The sequence below is a fragment of the Herpailurus yagouaroundi genome, unplaced genomic scaffold (genome assembly GCF_014898765.1).
Source record: "Herpailurus yagouaroundi ecotype Mexico unplaced genomic scaffold, PumYag 180, whole genome shotgun sequence".
NCBI lineage: Eukaryota > Metazoa > Chordata > Mammalia > Carnivora > Felidae > Herpailurus > Herpailurus yagouaroundi.
Genome location: NW_024412411.1, coordinates 5,619,234 through 5,636,619, shown reverse-complemented (window position 1 = coordinate 5,636,619; position 17,386 = coordinate 5,619,234). Strand labels below are relative to the sequence as shown.

Sequence of the window (17,386 nt, the reverse complement as noted above, 5' to 3'; positions counted from 1 at the left end):
GGTATAGAGATTTACTTAAATAAAAACTTAAAAAAATAATAAAAATAAAAACCACACTTATTTATAGTTATGCCATGAAGGGTAGATAATTTATCATCAGTTACCTGTGGCTGCTTGGCAACAACCCAAAACTTAGCAGCTTAAAAAAACCAGTTCATCTCGTTTCTCAGTTTTGTGGCTTGGTTGAGTGGTTCTTTTGCTAGTGTCATGTGGGTACTCTGCATTCTGCTGGCAGATTGGCTGGGGGCTGGGTGGAACAGCTGGGCCTCTCCATGTGGTCTTTTACCTTGGGCTTAGGGCATAGTGGTCTCAGTACCAAGGAGGCAAAGGCAGGAGCTTCAAAGCCTGAGCTCAAGAACTCACAGAACATCACTTTCACCACATTCTTTTGGTCACAGGAGGTCATGAGGCTGGCCCAGATTCAAGGCGTGAGGAAATCGGCTCCTCATCCTGAAAAGACAAGCTGCAAAATGCAGCTCTGTTTGCAGTCTGCCATAATCATGTATGCAAAACAGCCATGCAACAAGCATTGGTCAAGCTTTTAAGGTGCCCATCATTTGTTTTTATAATCTGTATATTCTCTAAATTAATTTGGGACTGTAGTGAAAGCCCCCAAACCCTAATTTATTAAATGCATTTTTACAAACTCTGGGTCTTTGAAGATAGATGGAGTCATTGGGTCACATAAAACTGGGATTGTCGTTTTCGCAAGATTAGATAGAAAGTTGTGGGTGTTGTGACTACTTATGAATTAATGTGAATATTCCACAAATATTAGATGAATGCCGACTGTGTGCCAGGCTTAAGGGCTGCGCTTTCTCACTCACTGGCACTTGCAGTCTTGAGTTGCAAGTACAAGTTACAGAAGTACAGTTGTACTTATTTGTAACTATACATAAACACACTTTACAGAGTTAAGTGAATCGAATTTATTAAAATTAAAAGTAAAGAAGACAGGCCATCTATAAAAGCATGTGCAGTTTTTTAAAAAATGCTGTATTCAAACAGTTGGCAAAATATGCCAGAAAATAGATTTAGATTTAAGATTCAGCTAATCTAACTGGAAGAATTTTTGCTTTTGACATGTCCACTCACATTTTTGGGAAAAAAAAAAAAAAGTTAACATAGTTGAAACCTAACTAGGATGTGTTACCTGAAAAATGAGAGCAAACACCTTATTAGTAATTTTCTGTCATTTTTACTTAATTCTTAACAAAAACCCTGAGATAAATAGTAATTGTGTTGAAAGAGACCCTTCTTGAGGCCAGTCCCTCTGCAGTGACTTAATTGGATCTAGTTTTGTATAATTTTAGGGACAGCTACTTTTTAAGTGCTATTGAAAGTGAGTGATTCATAAAGCAGGAAGGTTGTACTTGCAGTGTTTATTAATATTTGTATGATACCTTAGAGCTTACAGAGCACTGTGACTATATCATTCAAGTTCTCCGAAAAAAGCAACTTATTATCCCCATTTTTCGGTTGAGCAGTCAAGCTCACAGAGGTAAATGAATTGCCCCAAATTATATAGCTAATAAGTTGCCATAGCCAGATATTTCAATCCTTCAATCTTAAAATTGATTATGAAAGCCACTTCATTCTTATGGTTTATAAAAGAAATATTTGCTTTAGGAATAGGCTTCTTTTATGTTCCTGCTTTATCCATTGCCAGCTTTCAGCACAGCATCTCTAGAATGTGCTCATTATAGTCAACATGGGTTCTTTGCAAAAAAAAAAAAAAAAAAACCTGAAACTTCTGAGACTTCACAAACTGGGTGTAGAAATGCTGCCACCTTTGTTTGGCTGCCAAGACACTACCACAAAGGACTGTAGATCCAGGTCCATTTATTTCACAAGAGTGGGTGCAGCTGTCTTCTTGCTGTAATCAAATGCTCCTCTGTAGCCAGCTTTTTGTGGCCAGAAAAAGCAAAGTCATTTTTAGTACAGATTAGCATAAAAATCTCTACTAGATCGGTTTCAGGAAACAATTACTAGCTTAGAAACAACAATAAGTGTGATCTATAGGTTGGTTAAAATGGCAGTTAGTTTCCAGACTTTTTTAAATGCCCTTTATTTCTCACCATGAATACTACATAAATAGAATACACTGCCTGCCACTGTATTTGGTTTCATAAATTATTTGGACAGGGTGAACAACAGACTTCAAAACTAAGTAGAGGTAGTAAATCTGCCCTTTTTAATGAGTTTGAATTTACAGTAGTAGTTTAAACATCTGGAAATTTAAAGTCTTAATTCATTCCAAATGTTCAACAAGGATCTATTGCAAAGAGGATATTGTAATGGGGGTGGGGGGATCAAGAAAACGACTATTGACTCAATTTGAAGCCTTTCTAGTTTCCTGTATATACATTAATCACATAAAACTTGGGAGGCTGACAGTTCAAAAAGGTAGAGATGGACCCAGATATCTAAGTTGGCATGTTTATAGAAGAATAATTTTTAAGAGAGGGCAGTTGTAACAAGGATGAGGTTTTAAGTGCTGTTATTATCTAAGATATGGCCAGAAATTGCTGCTGTGTTCTATTTTTCTTCTGGATGCGAGGTGGCCTTTTTATAATTGTTATTTAAACTGGACTGAGGGGACTCAAATCCTGTGACTTACAAATTGTAATTTTGATTAATGCATCTTGTAATCCAAGAATCTGGTCTGCAGCCAGCACCTAGCATGAGACCAAGCATTCATTTAGTGCACACTTCCTGAGCCCCTACTGGTTGGTCATTAGGTGTTGGTTTGATTTTCTTACGGCAAAACGGTTGTGGCTGCAGGAGGATCAGTAGTCCTTGTCTGTGGCAGCTGCTGCTAACTATTCGTCCTATGCCAGTGCTGTGCTGAAGCACTTTAAACTTACCCAACCTGTGAAAAAGGCAATATTATCCCCCCTTTTTTTCAGGTGAAAACCTAAGGATTAGAAGGTTACGTGGCTAGTGAACATTTGAACGAGGATTTCAGCGTGATGTAAAGATTTACAAATCTAATTTGTTGTCTCTTATAGTTTGCTTTTCATGTTAATTTTCAAATTCTGTCTTGAATGCCTGTAGTGGTCAGTCTTTTCAGCCCCAGGCATGAGGCTAGGTGTCATGGATACCAAGATGAATGAAGTGGAGCCCATGCCTTGGATGCAAAGGTAAATAAGATTGATCCCATACTTCGGTCAGCTGAGTCACCTGGGGAAGCCAGACCTGCAAGTCAGGATCTGCCAGGAACTAGGCTAAAGGTAGGGTATTGGTATAATTGATCATCCCATCCAGAGCACTTGTGAGAGTATAAGGAGGCACTTTTAACAGTTATGCCAGATAAACCAGGACTCTCCAGAGCAAACTGGGACTTATGGTCACTCTAGCTAGAGGAAAATCCACGGTGTGAGTGGAGCCGACTGGAGGAGGTGATGCCCTAGGTACACTTGGAGTGCAAGGTGTGAGACCTGTTCTCGTCTCTGGTCATCACCCTCACACCCTTGCTGTTCGCTCTTCAGAACTCAGCTTAGATGACACTTTTCTGGAGGCTTCTGGTCCCTGAAATCTGAGTCAAGTGACCCTTACATGTGCTCCCAGGCTTACCTGGCTCTTCCATTAAATGTAAGCCCTGTGAGAACCTGTGTGGTTTCTACATGTCTCCCTGTTTGAGGCTAAGAGAAGACAGTAGGGAACAGCCTTTGCAGCAACCTATAAACACAGCAATGTTTGTTTTCCCACATATTGCCTCCTTGGATTGATAATGGTATATAAAACTAAGCCAACTTCACCAACAATTGCCAGTAAGTCCAGTTGGAATAGGTTTGGAGCCGCTGAGAAATTGACATTTGTTAAGAGTAGACCCACCTTTGAAAATTGTGTGTACATGGGACTACATGACTCTAAATGTTTTTAGATTAGTCCCTCGCTTCTCAGTGAAAATGTGACTTGTTATCTTAGTATTAGAAATATATATATACAGTTGACCCTTGAACAACTCAGGGATTAGGGGCACTGGCTCCCCTGCACAGCTGAAAATTGTGTATAACTTTAGGCTCTTCAAAAACTTAACCAGTAGCCTCCTATCGACCGGAAGCCTTACTGATAACATAGTTGATTAACACATATTTTGTATGTTATATGTTGTTATGTACTTTATTCTTACAATAATACCTAACTTTATCTTATCTTTTTGGTATTTCTAGGCTATGCAGTTCATCAATGAATTTTTTCAATTGCCTCAAATCTCCAAAAAAATTTCCCAATATACTTATTGAAGACAATCCACTTGTAAGTGGACCTGTGTTCAAACCTGTGTTGTTCAGAGGTCAACTGTTAGGTTCTTCATTTCCCCTCAAAAAACAGTAGATAATCATTGTGATATTCAGTATCCTATTTCAGGCTTTCAAGATATCTGATGAAGACAGTACTTCTTCCTCAAACCAGTATCACACATGTTAAACTGTTAAAATCTACATGGCAGTAGAGTTTTAGAGCCGGAAGGAGTTTGGGAAACTATATAGACAAACTCTCATTTTACACAGGACTGGACAGGGCATCTTGCTCTGGATGATGCCCTCAGTGGTGGCAGAGGCCAAGGGAGAACAAGAAGTGTTCTACAGTGTTGTGCTCTGCCATGCCACACAGACATAAGATGGAGAGCCTGAGAGACTCATTTCTTGGCAGGTGAGCAGTGTCCACCCTTTAAGCTGTTACTAATGTAAACAGTAATCCCATAAGTATGTCAGCTTTATAGGAGATTTATTAAGCAGGCCAGGATCTGGGGTTAGTTTGTGTTACTATAAAATTTTGATTTAAAAAATATTTGGTATTGCTTACATCTTATTTGGCAAATTCCTATTCTTGGTGTGATTATTTTTCTTTAGAAGAGTACATGTGGTTGGATTATGGGTTTACAAAGCCTTTTTCCTAAAAAAAAAAAAAAAATGTTGTAAGCTTTCCTTATGATTGCATTTTGTGGGATTTGGGCTTCGTTTTAATGAGAGCAGCTACTATGTATTGAGCACTTACTATGCACCAAATATCATCTTAAGTACTTTGTATGCATCGTACATTTAGCTTCACCATAATCTGATGCAGTAGGTGTTGCTGTCCTCATTTCATGGGTGCCAAAGTGACTTGTCCAAGGCCATTCAGTGGTGGAGTGGGATTCAAACACCAGCTGATTCTGGTAGACTGGGTTGCTCCTCAGAGTAGAAGTATCCACCTTTTAAAAAATGTGTGAAAATATGTGAAAAGACTTGGAGAAAAGTACATCAAAATACTAACGATTAACTCTTGGTGGTGGGTATATGAGGAATTACGAATTTTTCTTTGGCATCTACTGTTTTCCAAATTTTCTATAATGTATATATTTTTCCTATCTCAGAAAAGATTAAGTAGCATTCTGGAAAAGAACATTTGAATTTCAAGATCATTTACGTGAAAACATTTTTCTTGCAGAGGGTTTGTTACTACTTTTCCAGTTGCTTTTAACACACATCATGCCAGGCATTGTGCCAGGCATTTTTGCTACAAAGATAAGATACTGACACTGGGGGCAAGTTGTTAGGCTGCTGATTCTTAAGGTCCAGCTCAAGCGCCACTAGTGCACCCTCACCTCTTGCCCCCAGTTACTTCTTCACCACCTCTGCTGTTGCCACTGTAGTTCAAACCACCATCAGCTCTCTCTTTCTCCCTCCCTCCAAGTTTGTGTTACAGCTACTAGCCAGAGTGATCCTGGACCTCCTCTTCTCAGGGCTTTCCAGTGGTCTTAGACCAGAATCCAAGCTCCAACTGGGACTGGATGTACGTGATCTGGTCCTCTGCCAACCTCTGGCATCTCCTACTCTGGTTCTTGTTCACGCTGCCGACTAGTATAGTTTCATTTTGGTTTCTCCCACTCACCAAGCCCATTCAGAGAAGCTCGTTCAAGACCTTTATACTTGCTATGCTGTGAAGGCTGTTTAACCCAGTTAGCTTCTAGTTCACTTTTGCATCATTTTGATCTTTGCTTAAATATTATCTCCACAGAGAAGTTTTCTCTGCCTCCCCTTTCAAAACTAGTCTCCCTTTACTAGAAATGATCAGTCTTGCATCCTAGTGTGTAAGTTCTCTGAGGGCTGAGACCTTGTCGTGTTCACCGCAGTTGCGTCCCAGTGCCCTAAACGGTGCGTGGCATGCAATGGTGCTTTGTATTTGTTGAGTGAATGGCCAGATGATGTGTTCTAGTATCAGTGGGAAATTCAGAGTGGCTGGAGGGCTGAGCGGAGGAAAGCAGCTGGAGCTGAGGATGGAAAGGCATATGGAGCTGTCCAGTCTCTGAAAACCTTTGAAATTCCTGCTTAGGATTAGCCATCATCCCCTGGTCAGGGCATACTCCAAGAGATGCTAAGAGCCTGGGCCTCTTTCCTGTGTGAATTGCCACAGGAGTAGAGTCCTTCATAGGTGCACAGATGAATATGGCAGAGTTCGGCCTGCAGTTTCTGGGCATGTTTAGAAAATGCGAGAGCACAGTTGAACTAAAAAGCAAACCCCACATTGGTCACTGTTAATCATAATTAATAACATCTGTGATTTGTATAGTCTTTCTTCCAAAGTGTTCCAAGTCTTGAGACGTGATCCCTTTGGTTCCCCCCAGGCCCTGCCACAATAATGACCTTGGCATGTGACTCACCACCCTCCTCTGCCATATAATACCCTCTTATTTATCACCCGTCTTACCCCTTCCTTTCCAAGTCAAGTAATTTCTGCCTTGTTTTTTCTTCTCTTCCTTCCCTTCTCAAACCACAACCCATATAATTTTCATTGCCCTCTTTAGTACCTGTTTGTGTCTTGGCTCCAGCCTTCTTATAGAGAAGGGGAGACCTAGAACGGTAGGGAGGGAGAGATGTGCACTTTTAAATTGCCTCCGTTTTGTAGTGGCATTTTCCTCTGGGCTGCAATTCCTTTTCCAGCTTTGCAGTCTCCCTGGGTAATAGATGACTAAACACAAAGGGGGCTGCTGGTGCTTTAAAATCATTAGCAATCTCAGTGCTCATTTGAGGTTAAAGTCTCTACCTGTAGTAGGAGATTATCAGTATGCTTAAATAATAGAATTAAAGTAATGGTTTCTGCTATGCTTCATATAATGACACTTACACTTAAGAAGGAACTTAATATTTATTGGGTGCCTCCTGTATGCCAGGCACTGTGTGAGATACATTATGTACATAATCTCATTTAAGACTCACATTTTGATGAGGCTGATAAATTATCCCCATGAGAGAACTGAATTTCAAGGAAACTATGCCTGCAGTCACATGGTCCGTGTCTGTCTAAAGCCAGAGCCTGTGTCTTTGCAAAACACTATGCAGCTAGCCTCAAACTGCCTCCCCCGCCCACAGCACGTGAGAGTGTCCCCAGGGTCTTTGCAGACCTGTCCTTTCAGTCTTCCCACAACCTGTGAGATTGGTGGTGTCATCCCCAGCCGACTGGCCAAAATACAGCACCACTGGGACTCAACTCCTGTCTCCTCTAGCTCCGTGGCCCTGTGATTCAGAGTCTGGTGTTTGGGGAAGGTTCTGTGCACATCCCTGTGTTAGATGAGGGATCTGAGTCCAGCTCTAGAAAAGTTAGAGCATTGGTGGGCTATGCCAGAGGGGCCAGACCACAACCTCTGTGACATCACTGAGAGCAGGGATGTGGGTACCCATTTCTCTGGGGAGGCCTGGACGAGACTGCTATCCCTTCCCTGCTGGTGAGAGTGAAGGCGGGCCTGGCTGGGACCTGGAAGCACCCGAATGAGAGCAGGGGCAGAGCTGGCCAGACCAGCAGTACAGAGCAGAGGTTTGGTGTGAGGACAGCCAGCCAGTGCTGCTGCTTGGGAGCGGTAACCACTTTACCTCACTGACTTCAGATGTCACTCTGTTTATTGCACAGTCGTGGGCAACCCTCACCACAGCTTGGAATGCTACTTTGTCCAAGGGAAGACTTGGCTCACCTGAGTGCTGGTTATGGTTAACTGCCCCAGAACAAGCAGGAGGTATTGATAACGTGAAGACCCTGGAGACCCACTTCTCTTCTGTGCCCTTAAGAGAGAGGTTAGGCAGGTTGCTGCCCCTCCCTGGGCCTCAGTCTTCTCATCTGTGAAGCGGGATGCGAATATCTCCACGATTAAGGACGAAGTATTTAGTCAGTTACATATGCGATCATGTTACTGAAATGCTCTGATGCAAAAATGCTTCCAGATGAAATTAAGAAAGGATGAGCTTCACGCCAAAGGACCTGCAGAGACTTCTTGGAGCAGTGTGGTATGGGTAGGTCCCAAGGGCGGAACAGGGGTCAGCAGGGAAAGATGCAGAGTTCAGGCAGCAGCCCAGGAGTCCTTCCAGACAGGGAGGACCGCTGCTCTGTCTCTTCCCTTCCCATCTGACTCCATCAGTGCCTCCCATGCTCACAGCTCCAGCCTTCAGCTCTCAGTTCTGAGAGGCTATTAGTTATGAGACACACTTTCAATTAAATGGCAGCTTTTAGGGGAATAGAAAAGTGTCTCCACTGTAAACACACATTGGTTTTAAGTTGCATCTCGGTTTCAAAACCATTAAGTTGTGGGGAAAAAGTGTATCTTAGAATTGAGAAAATACTAAATATGTCACTTCAGAATAAATACTACCAAAAAAAGTTCATCATGTGGACCTTGAGACCAATATTCGTGTTCCTGTTCTGCCACATACTAACTTTATCATTCCGGGCAAGTCGCTTGATTTCCCTAAGCATCAATTCATGTTTTAAATGGTCTATAAATTGCCTGGGCATAGGAGATGAGCAGTTAAGGTTATTTGAATCCGAATGTTGATTCATTTTGGAAAGAGATCTGTAGAACATATTTTGTCTAAAATTAGGGGTTGCCATAGTTAAGAAAACCCCACAAACCTATATATTGTCATTTTAGGATAGTATAACAGAGCAGTGGTTCTCAGCCAGGGGAGATTTTAACCATCAAGTGACATTGGGCAATGTTAGGCATTTTTGGTTGTCACAGCTGGTGTGGAGAGGGAGCTACTGGCATCTAGTGTGCAGATGAACATCCATCAATGCGTAGGACAACCCCCCGCCCCCCCAGAACAAAGGACTTTCTGGCCCCAAATGTCCATAGCATGAGGGTATGAAATCCTGACACAGAGATTAGGAATATTGATTGTGGAGCCCAGCTATCTGGATTTGAACCCTGGCTCTGCCACCTGCCAGCTGTGTATCCTTGGGTCAGTTACCTGACCTGCGTTCTCTGGGGGAGAATAGTAATGGTTTCTGCCACATGGGGTGGTTGTGAGGTTTACTAGGACTTAATTTAGGTAGAGAATTTCGAGTGGAAACTGGCTTTCAGGAAGCACCCAGTAAGTGTCAGTTGAATAAGCACTAGACTTTGTGAATATATTTGGTGACCAGAACTAGGACCTCAAATAAGTGAGTTAACTCTTTGTGCCCCAGTTTCTCCATCTGTTAAAAAAAAATGTGATGGAGGGGCGCCTGGGTGGCTCAGTTGGTTAAGCATCTGACTGGCTCAGATCATGATCTCACAGCTTGTGGGTTTGAGCACTGCATCCGTCTCTGCTTTGACAACTCAGAGTCTGGAGCCTGCTTTGGATTCTGGGTCTCCCGCTCTCTCTGCCCCTCCCCCCACTCTCACTCTGTCTCTCTCTCTCTCTCTCTGTCTCAAAATAAACAATTAAAAAATTTTTTTAATGTGATGGAGATCAAATGAAATCAAGAAGATGACAGCACACTGGAAACAGTGGAAAATTTTACAGAGACATTTGTGTCATTATTACTGCCTCAAAAGCCAGTAAGAGAATGTCCTGGGGTGACGCAGTGAACTCTCCTGGGTCGGGCTGTAACTCAGAAGGAACAACAAGAGAGAGGAGGTGCTCGGAGCAGCACGTTGCAGGCCCAGCAATGGACGGCACCTTAAGTACATCCTCAGCTGTGAGTCCAGGAAGTTGCCTTTATTGCATAGTTATGTGCAAACTGCGCCCCGGCTCCACATACCACTTTCCCCGGAGGAGTACTTGGCGAATCAGCATACACGCCTGTTCTGCAGGCTCTAAACTCAGGGAAAAACAACAGCTTAGATGGAAAGAAAGTCCTGCAAAGTCCCTTGGCCAGGGATCTGTTCCTGCTCTGCCTGTGTCTTCTCTGGCCCATTTTCTCAGCACTGAGAGGAAGGAACTGGATTGCTGGCCTGGACTACAAGATCTGCCTGAACTCTAGCTCTGACCATACAGGATTGAGTGAGGATTATCTTAACAATTATATCAGCAAACAGTTAATGTAGCAGAATTGTGTCAAGCAATTTACATAAATAAACTCATGTAATTCATAGAACAACGTTGTGAAACAGAGTGTAACGTCCATATCACTGATGGTATCACCGAAGCTCAGAGACATTGAGCAACTTGCCCAAGAATGCATATAGAGCCAGGTCCACACTACTGTTGACCAACACACCACAGTACCCCAAGCCAGATGTGCAGAGCCTGGGAAGCACTAGACACTTAATATCTGTTCATCGAGTTTAGTAAATGAATGCCCAAGGGCAGATCACAAAGTGGCCTGTTCCTTCTCCAGTTCTGTCCATCCCTGCCTCTTGTCACCTCATCCCCTCTCCTTGCCGGGGCTCCCAGGGCCTGCTCACTCTGGCCAAGAGCTTGGCACCTCTGGGCAGTACGTAAAACTGTTCTCTAAGGGACCCTCAGGGGCAGCAGCAGAGACTAGCCTTTCCCACTATTCCATCTGGTGAACCCACTCTGTGCCAAGCCTGGGGGGTTGGGCACACAGCTGTCATCTTGAGCATCTGCTCTGAGGGGGACCCACATCTGTGCGGCGTCAGTGGGGTGAGAGGGAGACTGATGAGAATACCAGCTAGTTATAAGCAGAATGATACAAGCAAGCCTTGAAAGGGAAAGGCTCGGAGAAGCCTTCCCTGGGGGTGAGGATGCTTTGAAATTTGCATACCTATATTTGGTGTAGACTGGGCCACAGCTGCCTTCCCATCCATCCCAATTTATCCTCCTCCATTCAGTGTCCTGGCACCACACAATTGAAAACTAAACAATAGTCTCTCTAGCAGCCCGGAACCTGCACTGGGGAAGAAGGGAGAAAGAAACTACTGCTAAGTACCTACTATGCCAGGTCCTTTCATCTACTTGGACTTAATACTCTCAAGAAACCAGTGAGGTAGACACACTCATTGTAGAGTTAGGGAAAATGAAGTTCAAAGAGGGTAGGCAATTAATTTGCTGAAGGTTCCAGAGGAAATTGCTTATCAGGATAAACAAGTCAGTTGGCCTCTTTCTGTTCTGGATCCCCATGCAGGTCCACCCTCACACCACCTCTCTGAGAGAGGCCAGCGTTGGGGTGTCCAGTGAGCTGTAGAGGCTGGGTGGGGAGTGTGGGTGGCTCAGTTTCTGCAGACCCCCACAAGGTTCTTTGGTCAAAACAATTCAGGGGAGGGGCGCCTGGGTGGCTCAGTTGGTTAAGCGTCTGACTTCGGCCCAGGGCATGGTTTCCCGGCTCGTGAGTTCGAGCAGAGCCTGGAGCCTGCTTTGGATTCTGTGTCTCCCTCAGCCCAGCGTGAGGGAGAGCTTAGGAGAGAGGGACTTCTCCACCTGTCCCTGGGACTGCCCAAGATCGGGCCAGCAGGCTGCTTTGGGACCTGCAGTCAGACGTCCAGAGTGGAAGTTCTGCCTGCACCACCCATAACGAATAGGATTGTGGACACATGTATAACAAGCTACTGCATCACCCATTATTGACCTGAGCACAATCACCCCTCTTAGTTTAATTTTCCACTCTATCCCTCCCTCTTCCCTCCCTCAGTCATTCCTCTATTGCACTCAGCAATTACTTTCTTTCAATAAGTGTCTGGGGACACTTGTCAGGCATCTGTAGAATTTTGCCAGGATCCAAGAAGCCTTCATCATAGTGCAGAAAGCATAAGACCCAAGCCTTGACGGATGACTTAAACTTTGGCAGGTAGAAATGGGTTAAAATAAAGAGCAGTCCAGACGGAAGGGATGGTGTGTGAGTGAAGACAGAGAAGTAGTAAAATCTGTAAGAAGTGTGAGCAATAACTTGTCATCCACTTAGGCAGAACACTTTCCCAAGAATATTTGACCACGGAGCATCTCACAAGATAAGTGACCTGAGGAACGTACTTCAAGAAAGACTGAGGCACAGAGTGGGGGCATGGGGCAGAGAATAGTGAGTGTAAAGGCATCTGTGCTTGCTGCTGGACGTGGTGATTCTCAGCATCTATTCCACGGAATACTGGCCCCCAGAGGTTCTCTGTGGTCCTGCAATAAGCGTGGGAAGTACCACATACAGTGTCCTCCTCAGGATTCACGAGGCACAGTGGTATATTAAAGGCTACACCCCCACATACCCCAAATCCTGCAGCAAAGACACGTTAACTCTGCTTAACCCTGCATGGACCGAACTTCCTTTACCACGAATCCCTTTGTTTCAGGGAACATTTTTATTTGGAGGACTAGAGGGTTAATTTTTTTTTTTTTTTTAATTTAAAATGTACTTATGAATGCATTTCAAACAGAGCAGTGGGGTATCCTGTGAAAATTGTCTTTCCAGCCTCGGCTCCCTTAGACCTAGTTTTCTTCACGGGGTAGCTCTTCTGTATCGTCCCAGAGAATTCTAGGGTACACAGGATGTAAATGTGTATTTTCTTTTCAAAATGCACATGAAGGCAACTGATAAGCACGTCTCTTCTGCACGTGTATTCCATCCTAGGGATATGTGATATATTATTAGGCATTCCTCTAGTACTGGCATCAAGAGATTTCCTAGTCTTAGGGCTCCTGGGTGGCTTAGTCGGTTGAGCATCCGACTTCAGCTCAGGTCATGATCTCGTGGTTTATGAGTTGGAGCCCTGCATCGGGCTCACTGTTATCAGCACAGAACCCACTTGGGATCCTCTGTACCCACCCCCCCCGCCGTCCCTCCCCCGCTCACACTCTCTCAAAAATAAACAAACATTAAAAAAAAAAAAAGATCTTTCCTAGTCTTTTGTTCATCTGAACCACGGGTTGGTTGCTGTGGCCTGCTGGCTAAATCTGGCCCTCTTTCTTTCTTTCTTTTTTTTTTTTAGCGGTGAACCCCTATGGGTCTCAAGCCTAAAATCGTTACTGTCTGGTCCTTTATAGCTCCAAACAATACTGTAATGAATCTCCTTACCCATTCTTGGAAACACTTGCAAGTAGATCTCTCCTAAATATATCCTATTTGGTCTAAACCAGTCTGAGGGACACAGCTCCCTGTTTAATTGATTTTTCTTTTGTTTGAAGTGAGGTTAAGCATCTTTTCACAGATATAAAAATGTTTATTTTTCTTTTTTGTAAATTTCATTTCTTTCCAATTGAATAAAGAATATGAACAAAGGTATTTTTCTTACTGCCTGATAAAAATATTAAAGGAATTAGCATTTTGTCTGTCTTGTGTATAAATGTTTCCTCCATTTTTCGTTTGTCTGACTTTGTTTATGGGCTTTTTTCTTTTTTTTTTCCATGCAGAGATGTACTCTGTGAAGTGAAGGTGAGTTCAGGTACTGACGGCATAGGGGGTGGGAGGACCTGACCCAAGCAGGTGGTTCTTGATTTTGGAGCCCCTGTCTTGTTCTAGGTCCTGGGAATCCAGTGGTGAACAAGACAGGCAGAGCCTCTGCCATGATGGTGTTGATGGGAGAGTAGGACAGTGTTCAGCCAGAATGTCACAGGGAAACCTCCCCCTGTGGAGGAACTACCCAGGGATCCAGGCTGCAGAAGGAGCGTTCTGAGCGATGATCCGTACAAGGCTAGACCTCAGAGAGATGGAGGTTTCAGAGTTCACGTTCCTGGTGCCCAAGGCATCCTGGGTGGTGGTGAGGCACCTGGCACAGCGATGTCTGGCTGCTGGGGGCAAGGACGAGAGTCCAGGAAGCCTCCTTGACAGAAAGTTGCCCTATCAGGGTCTGCCCAAGGCAGGAGTCTTGTCTCTGTACAGAGAAGGAAAGCGACTCCCAGGGCTAAGCCATGGCCAGTAGAGACTAAACTGAAGTCTGAATGGTTAGGACTGGTTGGGGCCGTGCTGAAGTGTTGCTCTAGGAGCAGCAGAGGATGGGAGGAAGATGCTGACCTCTGCTGGAGTGAAGGCCTCTCCCTGCTCATCCACGGCCCTGGCCTTGTGCACACCTCTCAAGAAGACTAAGAGGGACAGAAAACCACATGTGCAAGAGAGGGTGGCAACCGGGGAGGGAAGACGGGCAGGAGGGAGCAGTGATGAGAGAGAGGGGCTGAGAGCCTCAGGCCTTGAATGCCAGGCTAAGGCAGCGAGAGGCTGATGGGGGTGACGAGGGCCAGGAAGTCTGGGAGCTGCTTTCCTGTCTGGAGCCCCACTCCCTGGGCTCCTTGCAGGCAATGACAAGGAAGAGGGGGGAGCCGTGGGGAGAGCCAAGAGCTCACAAAGGTTCCGCTGTGCTTGGCCAGGGCCTCCGCCAGAGCCCGCTTGCCTGCTTGCTTGCTCCGAGGGAAGGATCTGATTCGGAGAAAGGTGGTTGCCCGCGGCCCAGGGCCAGGCCTGCTGGCTGCCAGCCCAGCACAGCACCCCCACTCCAGGATCCCCATCCCGGGGCCTCCTCGTTCCTCTTTACTTTGGTGCTCCCTGTTAGGCTCCGGTAAAATTCCACAGCCTTGAACTGAGGACTCACTCAGTGCTGGGGGGGCAGTGCTCACCTGAGGACCTGAGGGGGAGGGGTGCACAGGATGGGCCAGTGGGCCCTTCATAGAGCAAGAAACACGTGGAAGCTGCCCCGCACTGAGCACCTACTGTTTGCCAAGCACTAGGCATTTGTAGGCTTCACATTCAATCCTCCCAGCAAGCTAGCATGGTAGGTATTCTTTCCATTTTACAGATGAGGAAAGAAAATCCAAGAAAGGCTAAGTGACTTGCCCAGGGACGATAGTGAGTCAATAGTAGGGCAAGAATTCTGACTCAAGTCAGCCCTGCCTGTGAATCTAATCTCTACTTCAACCCTAGAGTGCTTAGTGCAGGATATGACCCTGTGCCTTACACATGTCTGGCACAGAGTGAGGTTCCCATGAAAGCTGACTCTATCCTGTACTCTCTCTGCTGGAGCTTGTGAACTCATGGCAATTCTTGAGGCCACTAACCTTCCTTTCGATTTAGTGATGCGAGCTCAGAGAGGCCAAGCAACCGCTCAAGGTCACCTAGCTTTGCAGCAGAGGATGGGGGAAGTCGGGGGAAATTTAGAAGTGAGTGGGGCGGAGCGAGCCAGCCCAAGTAATGACAGGAGTTTTCAAGATGCCCAGGGTGCCAACTGAAGACCGGAGGTATCCCTGCGAGCTGGGTGGCAGTGCTGCTCACGGAGTATTCCGCCCTGCCTCTCAATGGGGTTCTCACTCACCGGAACAGCAGTGCTCCAACAGCTGGTCTCAGGACACCTACCTGGCCTCGTGTGTTCCCTATGATACTTGCAGCAAGAAAGGGCCTTAATTGGGCCTATTTCCTCTTCTGTCAGATGAGAGCAGCTGGAATAGTTCTTTGATTTTCCTTTTTCAGCAGTGGCACCTTTAAAAGAATCTTAAATTGAACCTCGATATTCTTTCATCCATTCAACAAACTATTGAGACCTTCCAGGTGCCTGGAACATATGGCCGACCGGATTTTCTTCCTACTTTGAGGCACTCTGACATATAATAGAGAAATTAAGTGTCCCTAACCCTCTGCTCGGGACTAAAATCGGCCACCTGGGCCACATCCTCATCTGGTGAGCCTACCCACCATAGAGTTGGCCTGAGAGACTCACCGTCCGTGCTGACAGGGACCTTAGAGATATTCACATACGGACAGCCAACCACACCACAGATTAGAGGATGAAAGGCCCAAAGGGTAGACCAGGCCGTGGGGCCCATGGCAATCTCTTCATGGCGTCATTAATCGAAGAGACTTTGCAGAGTCATTTGAGACCGGGCACGTCTGTGAGGAGAGAGAAGCAGGGAGGAGGCATGGCCTGAGCAAAGCCCTCGAGGTGGGAAAGAAGCTGTTTTGCAGAGGCCAAGCCCCTCCACCTTCTGTCTCCTGCCTGGCAGAGCCTTCTGAATAACCTCCCTCTCCTCCACCCACCCCCGCTATCCTCTGCCCAGAGCCAGGGTGCCAGCTTGGGTCTGGTGACAGCAGCCTCAAAGGAGCTGTTGGATGGCTGAAGTCCTCCACTGTAGAAGCTCTGGCATCTTCCACAAGCCCAGCCTCGCCAAGCTGTCCTCCTGCCAAGCTGGAGAGTGGCTGGCTCCCGAGGGGGACCCTCTCCAGGCAGGTAACTTGATCCCCGGCAGCACAGCACCAGCCCATCTCTGGCTACCAGAGCCAGAGCCCCGAGGGGTTTATGGCAACCGGGCAGGACCTCGGAGCAGTTTTCAGGGTCAGGAGAAGGAGCTACCAGGAAGAGTTGCAGCTGACAGGCCAGAGGCCCGGGTTCCAGCCCCAACCCTTCGCCAACTTGCTGTGTGATTTTGGGTAAATCACTTCCTCCCTCCAGGCCTCAGTTTTCACGTAAGGGAGTCTGACAGAGGGGTGGTTCCCAGAAGCCTGCATGGACTGAGCGGCCTGGGTCTCCGACACAGGCCTCCTTGGTCTGCCGCATCCCTTTCAGGTCGAGGTCTGATTGCTCTGCGCTGGGTGGTCAGGGTGCCTGCTGGCTCTGAATCCCACCACCTGGCCTCCTGCCCCTTCAGGTAGGAGGGGGAGCAGGGCCTGGTGCTTGCTGTCTCAGTTCTCAGAACATTCTAGATTCAGTGGGACTCCACTGGGTGTGGTTTCCATTTCCTTGTAGATAACCAAGTGAAACAGGGTTTTTCCTCAATAACTGCAATAAAGCTTAGGAACAAGCTGGATATAGAACTCTACTTCCTGTCTGAATCCCTAAGTTGACAAAACCAACGTGTGAGTGATATTGTGAAATCGCTTTGACTGTTTCTCCCTGGGATTTTTCTCACTATCATATCATTTATTTTATTTTTTTCTCTAATGTTCTTTCCCAAGCAAAATAAGAAGTTGGCAACTTTACGTTATTCTCCCCACTATTTAGAATGTGCCCATCTGTAAAACCTAACATTTGGGGGCCTTCTGGGCCAGCTGATCTAATGTCCCGGGCAGTGTGAGCGCTCTGTGGCTCTGCCTGAGCCCTCGGAGCTGGCATCTTCGATGCTGCACCAACCAAAGGGAAGTAGGCCTGGCCTGGGACGCTGCCCAACCAATGCCCGAGGACAGGGCGAATCTGGCCAGATATCCCTCCAGATGTGGACCTCAGCACTGCTGGCTGCTGAAAGCCAGGGCCAAGGGACAGTGAAGAGGAGTGGCTTTGGGCAAGAGA

At 45.9% G+C, this 17,386-nt stretch overlaps 1 long non-coding RNA gene across 1 annotated transcript; it reads right to left on the bottom strand.

The window, feature by feature from the left end:
• Positions 1 to 4,714: 4,714 nt before the first annotated feature.
• Positions 4,715 to 16,103, bottom strand: LOC121039309 (uncharacterized). The gene is made up of 5 exons (XR_005794688.1): positions 15,824 to 16,103; positions 15,463 to 15,585; positions 10,963 to 11,090; positions 5,002 to 5,197; positions 4,715 to 4,899 (listed from the first exon to the last, which is right to left on the bottom strand). It is a non-coding gene; the product is annotated as an uncharacterized LOC121039309 (long non-coding RNA).
• Between the last annotated feature and the right edge of the window lie 1,283 nt (positions 16,104 to 17,386).